The sequence below is a fragment of the Chenopodium quinoa genome, unplaced genomic scaffold, assembly GCF_001683475.1.
Source record: "Chenopodium quinoa cultivar QQ74 unplaced genomic scaffold, ASM168347v1, whole genome shotgun sequence".
NCBI classification, from domain to species: Eukaryota; Viridiplantae; Streptophyta; class Magnoliopsida; order Caryophyllales; family Amaranthaceae; genus Chenopodium; species Chenopodium quinoa.
Genome location: NW_018743047.1, coordinates 1,010,692 through 1,024,162, shown reverse-complemented (window position 1 = coordinate 1,024,162; position 13,471 = coordinate 1,010,692). Strand labels below are relative to the sequence as shown.

General features: G+C 34.5%; 1 pseudogene; it reads right to left on the bottom strand.

Annotated features, from left to right (window-relative positions):
• Positions 1–440: 440 nt before the first annotated feature.
• LOC110730676 lies at positions 441–5,805 on the bottom strand (annotated as a pseudogene).
• Between the last annotated feature and the right edge of the window lie 7,666 nt (positions 5,806–13,471).

Below are 13,471 nucleotides of genomic sequence, written 5' to 3'. Positions count from 1 at the left end.
ACGTGACTTTTATTTTTACAATTCCATTTTTTTTTTCTTTTACATCTATTTTTATTTATAGTTTGGTTTTACAATTCCATTTTCTTTTTTTTCTTTTCATCTATTTTTATTTATAGTTTGGTCCTATCACTAGTTTCTAGAGGCTGAGATATTGAGACATTTCCGACAACTTTTCCTACTGGTTAAACTTTAGAAGTTCAGATCAGACGTAGGATACAATCTTGGAATCCCAACCAAATTGAGTCCAATTTTACTTTTTTATAATTTCGAGCATAGATCGAACCTTTAGCTTTAGATATGGGAAACAAGTTATCCTTTTCACCATGTGAGAAGTTACTAAAAATGAATATGTAATTAATAAACTTCCATACAAGAAAAATGTACAGTAACGATTATTTAAGAACGGAGGATGTAGTATTAGCAAATAGGAGGTTAACAAGTAAATATTAAACATGACTCGTGTATATCTTATAAACTCTAGATCTAAATCATACATCTAATATATAAATTAAGAGTCACTTTTCACGAGAATCCTCCAAATTTCCTATCCTAAGCTTTCATTCACTCCCGCCTTTTTTTCCTTAATTCCTCTAAGCAGCCTATTCTAAACATACAGATTTGAATTTCAAAAAAAAAAAAGAAAAAAAAAACCCAGAAAATCGTGGTAGGCAGTTACCTACACTACAACAGAGTATTTTTTTTTTTTTTTTTTTTTGAGGGAAAGCGAGGGAGGATTCATTCATTCAATAATAGACAAATTGTCCATGAGTACATAAAAAGTAATGTCACTAGGACAACAACTACACCAAACTTGCTCTACACTATAAGGAATAAGACGAGCTAAATAGTGTGCTACAAAATTCCCCTCCCGCCTTACATGAGACCAAGCAATAAATTCAAAGAAAGAGCATACATCAAGAATGTCATCGAGCAGCGAATCCAAGTAGATTGCAACAGATCCGATTCAAGAATGATGCTCTTGAAGCCTTGCTGACGGGCTGTTTTGACAGCAAACAGAGCTGCTTTATACTCAGCCAATTCAGGAGACCAGTAGGCCTTATATTAGATTAGATACTTTGAATTCTGGAGACCAGTAGATTTTCTGAGCATCATAATTATATTGGTGTTGCAGGTCTACTGGTCTCCTGAATTGGCTGAGTGTAAAGCAGCTCTGTTTGCTTTACACTACAACAGAGTATGGATTATATATTAGATACTTTGCAATACTCATTTCACACACACACACACAGAAAAAAAATTCACAAATCAGGTAACCAACAAATTCGAGGCGACTGAAATTCTGGGTTTGGTAATTTCTTTTTCTTCAACAGTTTGAGCTTAAAGGTGAGATTTTTCCTCTTATTATTGAATTTGTGGGTTTTTCTGGGATGTGATTGAATTAAAGTTTCTGCAAATTTGATTGTCAGTATTTTTTCAGTATGATTTGATATTTGAAATGGGCACTTTTCAATTTGAAAGGAGATAAATTCTTAAAAATAGAATTGGGGTTTTTTAGCAGATTAAACGGGAGTCTTTTAGGAACAAAATTGGAGCTTAATTATGGAGAAAGTGGGGAATTTGGGAGGTAAAACAATGGAGAACACAATCGAGTATGATTGAATTAAAATTTCTGCAAATTTGATAGCCAGTATTTTTTCAGTATGATTTGATATTTGAAATGGGCACTTTTCAATTTGAAAGGAGATAAATTCTTAAAAATAGAATTGGGGTTTTTTAGCAGATTAAACAGGAGTCTTTTAGGAACAAAATTGGAGCTTAATTATGGAGAAAGTGGGGAATTTGGGAGATAAAACAATGGAGAAACAATCGAGTATGATCTGAGGGTTAAGCTTTCGACATGTTGGTGAGAAACCTAAGAGTTCCGGCAAAACTATGGAGAAAAATGGGAGTTTCAAGGCGGTATAATGGAGAAACAGGAGTTTTCATGGGTTGTTGGAGAAACAGAAGAGTTTTCATGGAGATGGAGAGGCAATCTACTTTTGGTGGCAATAAGAAAAGGAAAAGCAAAGATAAATACTGTAATTGGTTTTCTATTAATATGCTGCATAGTACTACGACAGGTGGACTTTATTATTGAGTGTCATTATGAGTATAGAGATAAACTATATGATATGTGAACTGAACAACTGATTTATGGAACTTTGTTTGTATGCTAATTGATTTATATTGTGTGTATCTATTGTATGGTCATATTATATGAATTGATCTGATATGCAATTTACTTGCTCTTCAGATTGACGAGTTGGCGACTATCTCTGATTCCCCTGCAACATTGGAGTGCTATTAGTATTTCATGTGTAAATAGCATGAAGTTTGATGCAAGGAAACTTAATCATGGGTTGATTTTTTGCTGTCTGTAAGTTGATATTGCAGGTCCCTGTTGATAGTATTATGGAAAAAAAAGTACATATATCCTTTTTCTCTACCTTTACATGTTGGTAATGAAGATTAGATATTACTGAGGCTTTTCTTTATAAATAATACTCCTAACTGAAGTGCCATTTTGTTTGTCGGGTACCTTAATCAGAATGTATGTTGGATTTCATATGTTATAATGTTGCATTAGCTATTCTTTAGAGTTGTAGCCTGTTTGTAGTACATGCTCACATATGTTTACATCCGAGTCGGTTTTGTAACAAGTCGGGTTAAATTCGAGGTGGGTTAGTAATGGGTTGGGTTACATTTGGGTTTGACGGTTTAAACGGGTTAGGGTCAATTTCGATTCAGGTCGGATTTGGTTTATGTCAATAATTCACGGATTATATTCAGGTCGTGTCAGTTGATGTTCGGTTCAGGTCTCAAATTCTCGGATTCACTAGGGGCTAGAGTTGGTTTCGGGTCGGGTCATATCAGGTTCGGGTAACCATTTTTTCGGGTTCAAATGGATCGCTTGATGACTGGGTTCGGGTCGGTTTTTTGGGTCGAGTCAGCTTTGATAGGTCTAGATACATCGATAATTTTATTAACATGTAGCATATTTATGGAATTTTGTTCTCTTCTCAGATTATCTATGGAAATTACTCTTTAGTAACTAATAACTGTAATCACTTCTATAAAAAATATTGGAGTACTACTAACCTTTTTTTTTTTTTTTCTTTTTGGTTGTTGTTACTATGTTTTATTAAAAAAGACTATATGCATCTATATACTCAATAATTTTTAATCCTATCTTTAATTACTCAATAATTTTTTTTTATACCAATTAGTTGATTACCTATGGACAGTGGAGAAGCTTTCCACTCAAGCTTCTGACCAGCCCAATCAGTTATAATGCCTCCAGCACCTTCTATGATTGGTATAAAAGCGCGAAAATCGTAAGGCTGCAGAAAAATCATTGAATAGTTTAGCAAAATTGTAAACAATTAGCCAAATAAAAATTTGTGTTTGGAGTATAATATACAGAGAGAGAGAGAGAGAATATCAATCACACCAAGAAAGGACTGGATAATCAAATCAACAAACCCAGAAGCTAAGAGTCCATAGGTAAAGCACTCAGCTCCATATATTGGTTCTTGAACCTGAAGAATAGAAGAACCCATATGATTAGAAAAAATTGACAATTTCATGGCAGCTATAAGTATTTTCTCAGATCAATTGATCACACTAACAACAATCAGTAAAAACAAAATGGCAAAATTGGTTTTGTGCTCAGGAGAGTATGGTTAGTTTAAAAGCTTAACAAAGCAACTGTGGAATACTACTGGTAGCAGGATAACTTAAAGATTCTAGTAGACCACTTTTTAATAGAATGAACTGTTACTAATCTCTAACAAAATCAAGCCATTAATACTAACTACACACCTTTTCTGTGACACGATAAAAGACCTCTTGCTCTTCATCGCTAAAATGCAATGTGGGCTGGACGCATATCTGAAAAGTAACAAATTCAAAAACGGATGAGGTAAATTAGAAAACTAAAAACTAACAAAGCAAAAGAGGAATGAGAAACTCGTACATACTCCTGGGAGAAAACTCATTTCAATACTACTACCTCCGTTACAAGTTATGTGCAACGATTAGACATTTTCCCTCTCTGCTTTATGTCAAATCGTTGCATATAATCTGTAATGGAGGTAGTATTAAGTTTTTCCACAAGAGTACAAACTATTGCTCTTCTCAAAAAGAAAAAAAAAAACAAACACATAAATATATAAATGATAAAAGATGAACGAAGAGAATATAAGTAGTAGTGAGTGATTGTGCAGATATATATACTCACAGTGTTGCTTGTGAAAGCTGCTGACAAGGACGGGTTTGTACAGGCAGACCACCCATAGTAGTTTCTCTTCCCTGCACTCCGACCCATCTTTTGGACAGTATTGGCTGGTCAATGATTCCCAAAATCTGTAAAGCTATCACCATCCAGTTGAATGAGAAAACAGGTCCAGACATCTAAAACATAACTATGGTGCATCTAATATTTTATATTCTCTACTAAAAATCCAATGTATGCAAAAACACACGTACTAGCCATAATTAAAGTGCAAAGAAGTCATACCGGCTTACTCTTATATAAGAGAGCAATGAGAATACCAAACAAAGGAATACCTGTAACATTGTAAGAGATGATCAGAACAATGAATTGAACGACCAAACTCATAAAGAAAGAGTATTATGATGAGAAAAAGATCTTCTTACCGTTTTTTAAGCTAGTAGTCCCGTCAATTGGGTCTAGCACCCAAACAAAATCAGCATCCCTTCCATCTGGAAGCCAACCCCTTTCCTCACCAAAACTAAAGTTTTAAATCAAATTTAAAAACATTAGATCAAACAAACTAACTCAATGAGTAAGGTCAATAAGTAAAGTTGAAAATAGATCACTTACACTACATGATGAGGGAAATTCTGTAAAATCAAAGATATCATAGCATCCTCGGCAGCTAGGTCTGCATTTGTGGCTTGTTCAACAATGCAGCCATCTAACGAAAAAATCAAATTGGTCAACCAAAACAGGGAAATTCAAGTAGTAAACAGGAACAAAACAAAACCAAAACGAAACTTACCTTGGTCGTACTTATTAATGTTTTGAATCGACCGCGGTTTCCCAAAAAACTTCTTCACCACAGCACCAGCGGCATCGGCAGCTTCATTGGCAACACGAACAAATTCGTCGAGAATTTCAGGGGTAATGTCATCAGATTCGCCCGAAGTCTTGTAAAAGCAAGACATCTTCTACAAATTATCAGAGATTAATACTAATCCTTCATCCAAATTGATACAAGGACAAATTGTCAAACATTAATACTAATCCTTCATCCAAATTGATACAAGGACAAATTGTCAAACATTAATACTAATCCTTCATCGAAACTGATAAGGAAAATAAAGATTGGATTATCCAAAAATCAGTTAAGCCCTATGAGAACACAGATCATTTATCAAAATTAGGATTTAAGGAAATTTTAATTCAAATAACAAATTAAACATATAATTTTCTTCTCTAGCAAAAAAAAATCGAGTTTAGTAAAACAAAAGTTCAATAATCGAGTTTAAAGAACCCTAAATTGAGCATAATGAGAATTAAATTACCAAAGAACTCTAAAATTGACTATAATGAGAATTTAATTAACAAAAAACCCTAAACATTGAAAATAATCGAGTTTAAAGAACCTTAAATTGAGAATAATGAGAATTAAATTACCAAAGAACCCTAAAATTGACTATGATGAGAATTAAATTAACAAAAAAAGCCTAAACATTGAAATTGATATTCCCCGTCAAAAAAAAATAAAAAATAAATAAATAAATAAAATTGATATTCGACAATTACGAAAGAAAACAATTTCTTACCTCAGACGCTATTTCAATGGAAATTTGAAATTTCAATGGAGAACGAGGCGTGCGCTTCAAATGCAAATATTAAGAGAGTATTTCCTAATAAAAAACTCTTGAAGCTTTTGTCATTCAAGTTTATCAATATGATTAACAAAATTTATTTATTAAATGGCAAAATTATAAATAAATAAATCAATAACTTTTTATTGAATATGGGTCCCATTGATATTAATATATTTACAAAAATACTATGAATTATGTTGTTTTATTACCACTTTGTCATTTGATAAACAAATTTTATTTATCAAATTGATAAGGAAAAATTGACAAAAATAATCCTAATTTTCACTCATTTGCTCAAAATAATCCCAATTTCGGATTATCATATAACTAATATATAAAGCTAAACTTTTAGTCAGGTCACGAGACAGCGATACTTGACATTTCAACTTTTTGCCAAGTGTCGCGTCATGTTGGATAGATTTAAATAGATTTCATACGATAAAAAAGTTAGTTTAGATTTCTATTTTGATAGAATTTTAGGATAAAATTGTTAGTCTAGAGTTTTATTTTCGATAAAATACCAATATTTCAAATGTACAAATTGAATTATAATTTTATTTGAAAAAATTATTAGATTATAATTCACAAAAATTATCATATAAACTTATTTTTTATATCATAATATTTTTTGCAGCAAAGGTTGTTTTTCAAATCGTAAAACATCAATACCGTTTAAAATAATATACTTCACAATCTAATAGAATTTTATTACCATGTAGATCTGTCAATTAGGGTTGGGTCATGAGTCATCTCAAATTGAGTCATTTCAGGTTACAAGTCACGAAATGTTTAACCCTTGCCCAAAGTTTTGGGTTCGGGCCGGGTCAACCCAACGGATTTTGAACATTTATTTTATTATATTTATTTTTTGCTAGTTTTTTTTTAAAAAAAATTTTGATGTATTAAATCGAACATTTCCACCAATTCCTACTAAATAGCAAATCGTCACAACAACACTTAAATTTCTAACTAATTTTGTATCAATGATATATTTTATAATTTGACATATATCTTAAAATTCAATAAACAACCTGGGCATGACACGGGTACAAAACTAGTTTTTAAATAATCCGAACTTTAGAGGTCGTTCGCTCATATCAGTCCCAAGTTATTGGTAACCTACAAAAGAGGTTTTTTTTGTTTTAAGTGTCATATGTCCACACAGTATAAGTTGAAAAAAAACCAAAAAAAGATCCCACAACCTACAGCCACTCAACCTTAATGGCCGGCGACCACCATCCTAACAGTCCCAGCCAAGATCTGCCCGCCACCAACCCTGCCGGCGACATTCTCCCCCCTAGCGTCGACGACACCCCTCCCTTAAACCACCCTAAACGGCAACCCGAATTCCCTTAAAAACCCTCCCCTAAACCACCTAACCACCCGAATTCCCGAAAAAAAACCCTCCCCACCACATTCATCCCCAAATTGGCCCTCCCCTACCCTTGAAACCCCTAGTCGCCAGGGTTCCGAGGGTGGAGGGCCGATTTGGGGGTTTAATGTGGGTGGCGGAGGGTTTTTTCAAGGTTTCGATCAAGTTGTCGTATGGGCGTTTTGGGCGGTTTGGTGGTTCAGGGGAGGGCCGCCGCCACTGCCAGGGTGGGGGAGGAACGTCTAGGCGCCAGCAAACATGGCGGGTTTCGGGAGGGGTTGTGGCTAGGTGGCGGAGAGGATGGTCGTGGATGAGGTACCGACAGTTGGGGTTTTTTTTTTAGTTTTTTCTTTTTTTTCAGCCAATAAAATAGTGACACGTGTCACTTTAACCTGATGTAACAGGTTAAATTACCAATTGGGTTCATTTTCAGCGAATGATCCCCAAAGTTGGGATTATTTAAAAATAATCCAAAGTTGGGATTATTTTGAGCGAATGGATGAAAATTGGGATTATTTTTATCAATTTTTCCAATTGATAAACCTAGGCTTCCTTTTTTTTTTGTAGGAAAGGGGTAGTTTAATTTTAATCCGTCAAAGAAAAGTACCATTTTTTTGGAAAATTTAATTTAAATAATCCAAAATTTTTTCCAATATATTTTTAATATAATCCGACCTCTTAATTATTCCACAATAATCCCATCTTTATACCAAGCTCGTGCGATGTACGAATTTTCAATACATTTTTTTTTAAGGAAGATAGCTCGAAACACTTCAGTTTGGATTAGAGCAAGATTAACCCTGAGTCTTAAGAATCTAGGTGACATCATCAATTTTTAATTTTGCGGTCTTAAGACAAGACTTTAGTTATTTTACGCATTTGCGTGGCTTGATCTTAACAAAATCTTAAGTGGTGTCTTGAAAATTCAAGACTTAACTTAAGACTCCGTATAACACTCAATTAATTTTTTTAAATTTTAAAAACATTAATAACTTGATTAAATATTAAAAAAAAATGAGTCTTAGGAATGAAGATATAAATCTGATCAAGTCTTAAGGCATCTTAACATAATTATAACTTTAAAAAATAACCTAATAACTTTTGTGGCAATGGATTAAAGTCTTAAAGAAAAGACTGCGCTAATCTTGCTCTTAGGTTTGGTTCAAAATTCAAACCGAATACCGAACTTTCATCCCTTTACAGATTTACGATATGAATAGTTGTAAACTCGATTTTTACGTTCTAGGACAACATTATGGGATTGTACACACGAAAAATATTACATAACATATGTTAATAGGAATAAATCATTTTGATCTAAAAGGTAAATTTATCACTAAAGAGTAGGGTTGTGCACGGTGCGGGTTGGGGCGGTTTGCGTCTCAAACCGCACCAAACCGTAAAATTGTGGTTTGTGATTTTTTCAAACCGCACCAAACTGCAATTCTATACAAACCGCACCAAACCGCACCGCAATACACGGTTTGGTGCGGTGCGGTTTGCAGTTTTTCCACAATTATCATCTTGTTTAGGTTGTGGCATATCCTCTCTCTCAAGAAATCCTTCCTCATTAACTGTGAAGTTTATAGGTACGAATGCGGAAAACATGAATCATATTCATATAGCACCTAATCCCAAGATCATGCATAACACATAAAGAATTAGAATTAATACCTTTGAAGCGTGATTCCACGTGTGATCGAACAAGAACAAGGGAGACAAAGAACCTCAAACGTGATTCCTTTACTTAGTCCACGGGCACGGATTAAGACCTCCACTAATGTTAGTTAGTTGCAATTGAACCCTTCAACTGACCTTCTAAGGAGAAAAACGACCAACGAACCAACCACGAACCACCACACGCGCAACTAGGGGTGGCCAGCTGTGAGTCTAAGGGGGGGGGGGGGAAGGAGAGAGAGCCGTGGGTTAGAGAGAGAGAGTGTGTGAGGGTTTTGGGATTTCTAGTTTCTTGATGCACAATCAACTGTTAATTGTGTTGTCTTATACAACTCTAGACATGGACCTTATTTATAGATCTCATCTATAACTAAGAGTCCATGAAAAAGCCCAAAACCTAACTCTAATATAACTATGCTAGCCCAATCCAATTCATGATTAGTTACTTGTTCATGAGGCCCGTCAATGGGCCTCTAACTTGCTTAACCCAATACCTTTGTGTGTGACCTCATAGGATCCATTTTAGTAGGCTTTGGACTATTTGACTAGCCCAAAGATCATCGATCATAGTCTAGCAACAGATAATGACGACCCAAAAGAATGAACTTATTATCTCCATAATAGTGATCCTTGATATATCTAGTAATTTCACTTGTCAAAGACAGAACTCCTTCAATCTCCCACTTGTCTGAGACAAGTGCACAATATTCAAATTCCTTAAGTCATTGTGTGTCGATTTGATAATATTATTGCATCTCATGTCGTGATCATATTAATCTACAAATCTTTTCTTGAGAAACCGAGTAAGAATTATAAAACAAATGATTACTATGTAATCCATTTGATCACGGCCATGTATTTTCTGAATTCTCCCTCCTCAAGGGGCTAAGACACATTCCTAATTAAATAGGTAGACTGTAGGGAATATTTCAAGCATTACCCCAAACTTGAACCCCATTGTGATCATACACTAAAGTACGGTGGCGTCTAAAGGGAAGGAAACTAGAGCAAAAGAGTCGCCAAGAAGTTTTAGGAACTTGTAAACCGTTCACAGGATGAAGGTTACACCCCTTAACGGATCCAAGAGATCGTTAACTCCAATAGGTCTGGAACCAAGACTGAAAGTTTGGGGATGAAGATACAAATGCAATCTAAAAGGGACTGAACCTGCCCTAATAATAGGCCTCTACTTTATTCTTCTCGTATTCATATGCGCTTTCTGACTTACATGCAATCAATAGGTTTACCCTAAACATGTTTATCTATATTGGTTGAATATTAATGCACAAATAAATCTATCATTGGCGATCACTTGAATTATAATCAAATTAACCCTAAACAAGATTATTAATTATCTTATTAAGCGTGATTACAAGTACAAATTCCCTTTAAACATGCATAAAAGGTCTGATCAAGCAATACCAATAAATAATAAGCATCAAGCAACATAACAATAATCATCATAAAAATAATCACAATCATAACAATCATAATTAAAATATTCATGTTAAAGCATAATATTAATAGCAAGATCCTAGGCATGACACTAACAAGATTAATAACAAACCTTAGCATGTCACTAAGCAATAAAAATGAAAGCTTTAGCCCTAACATGATACATCATATTAGGAAAGAAATAGGAAGCATTCTTTAATCACACTTGATATTAGACATTTTAGTTGTTACCCTAAACATGATACTAGGAAGCAATAAAACATCCTAACATGATACTAGGAATCAAAATAACAATCTAAGCATGATTTCTATATCAAAAGATCAATTAAACAATTAAAGCACTTACTTCGATGCCTCGTATCTCTTTCTAATAACAAAATACACACGTTAGTAACTTCAAGGAAAATATTAAATCAAAACAATTAAATTAAATAATAAGTAAAATAGGGATTTGGGACCAAACCCTCAGAAATATCAAACCTTTCACGTCTAGGGCAAAGGAAATTTTGAACTTTTCTAGGTGTGTATAGACACCTACTTTTGGCCTCTTGTCCCGAAAGGAAGTGCGATTATGTTACAAAAATCCGTTCTTCATGTTAGATCAAAGTTGAAATGTTTATGGACTACGAAATGCATTATGAAGTAAGTTGAAACCCATATTTGAGACAAATTTATCTTAGATCCTTGTCCTATTACTAGTTAGGCCTAAAACATGTTCATACATGTTTAAACTTGATTAATAACGGACCCAAATGCGACAAATGCAATGATTGGATCCAATGGAACCTACATTGTTGAAAAACCAAGCCAAACAGATAAACTAACCATCAAATTCCCATGCAAGTCCTATACATAAGGATATAAATTTCAAAGATCTTTTCAACGGTACATTATAAGCACAATTCCGAGCCAAAACGAAGAAGTTATGATCAAAACACTAAACCGGGCCCTAAAATCGACACCCTTGCACTCCAATGGCCATAACTTTTTATCCATATAATATTTTAACCTAATTCTAACGGCATTAGAAAGTAGACATTCATAGATTTCCAATGATATCTCACACGCCTTAATCCAACTTTGCAATCAAAAGTTATGAAAGTTTCAAAAACGCGCTTTCGTATAAGGCAAACTGCAAACCAGCATAACTCAATCAGTTGCGCACGCTTGGCGCGCGCGACTCATTGAGGTGCACGCGGCACCCAGCGCGACTCAGAGAGTTGCGCGCACCTAAAACACTAAACCTAGATAAATAGGGGTCTTTTTTTCAGCATTAAGAGGACCGAAAATTCTGAATTAAAAATCTAGCATTCTTAAAACCCTAATCTTTCAAATTCTCTTACTATCATACTACTTTTCCCTCTTTTTTCCCAACTACTCTTCAACCCTAATACATCCATTGAAGCTCTTGAAGGTACGAAGAAGAAAGAAAGTCCTTAAACACATTAAACGGAGATTTAACATAAAAGAAGAACGGTTAGTTTCCTAAGCACTTATATAAATCACTTTTCCCTTATTGTTTAAATAACTTTAATTGAATAAATAGTGTTGTTTGATCACTTTAAACAAACTTGTAATTAATTAATTCACATAGTATTATTTTATTAATCAAGAATAGAATTTGATTATTAATTGTTGTTTTATCACTTAAGACAAGGCGAATATTGCTTATTTTGTTCTTTTCACGAATATTGATTAAACAAAGAATAACGAATTTTGCAATGTAATTCCTACGTGATTAATGCTTGTAAATAAAATAACCTAACTTAGTCTTTAGTTATCACGTTGCATATATGGTTTGGTAATGAAATTGTGAAAAAGGAAGAGCTAGTAGAGGCCGTACTAGGGCTAGAATAGCGATTCCTCCCTAAAAGGAACATTTTAGTACCCTCGCTCCCGAACTCATTTCTTGTTTATGTAGACCAATTTGGGCATGGGTAAACTTATGATTCGTGCTAATTATTCCATAAACTCCACATGAAAGAAAGGCATGAACGAGGTTTATGAGTTTTCCTAAAACTCATTGGCGACTCCTACTTGTTTCTTACAAAAAAGCGTGATGAGAGTATCATTTCTAATTCAAGGTCTTTCAAACAGTCAGGAATTCAAATTCTAATACACCCTAAAAAGTGAAAAGTCCTAGGCTTTTAAGTGGTCATAGGCATCTAAGGAAGGGCTCCCTACAATGGGATCACCCTCCTTAGAGTGGCGACTCCGCTGGGGACTTAGAGGTTACAAGATTAGTTCGTAGTTATGGTTCAAGGTTTCCAACACTAGGTTGCCTATGGATTGTAACGAGAACTAACTTGGATAATCTCTAGTTAGAGAGCGATACTCGAACACATAATATATTCTTTTTTCACAAAAGTAAAAATCAAACAAGTAACATTGCAGCATGCATAAGCATAGCACACTTTAACCATTGGGGATTGACTCATTAACTAGGGGTTGCCAACACTAGGCTTCTATCCCAAAATCAATAACAATCATCCCACCCATACCGCCAACAAAATGTTGGGAGGGTTATGTTGTGGGTCAACACGTTGAGTGATTGATTCGTGCATCGTCCCTTAAGATATGCTACTTTTGGACACCCAAGCCTTGACCTTAGAATGACATTGTATGCTTTGACGGTTCCTTTTATGTGCTTATGAGACTACATGAATATGTGCTTCATGTCTAATCTAACTAATTCCAACTTGTTACCTAGATATCTAATAAAAAAATTTCGCAAAAATTATGGCTCGACAAAAAAAAAGGGGTTTTCTTATCGTTCTTTTTGCTTTTTCGCAAAAAAAAAAAGAAAAAAATGTAGAACCTACCAGGTGGCACGCGCAACTATCAAAGTTACGCGCGCCCTCCTAGCGCAAGTTCAGAAGTTGCGCGCGGCACCCCCGCGCAACACTATGTCTTCCACGCCCCCACTGTTCAACGTTGACTTTGACTCGTTATGAGCAATATCATACGGAGAAAACGATACTACTTCTTCAAGGTTAATCGTTAAGTAGGTGCTAAAAAAAACTCTTTGGCTAACAACGTTGTCTAACTTTTACTATGATCGTTTTTTTTTTTTTTTTGCGTTTTCGCAAAAAAAAAAAATGTTTTTTT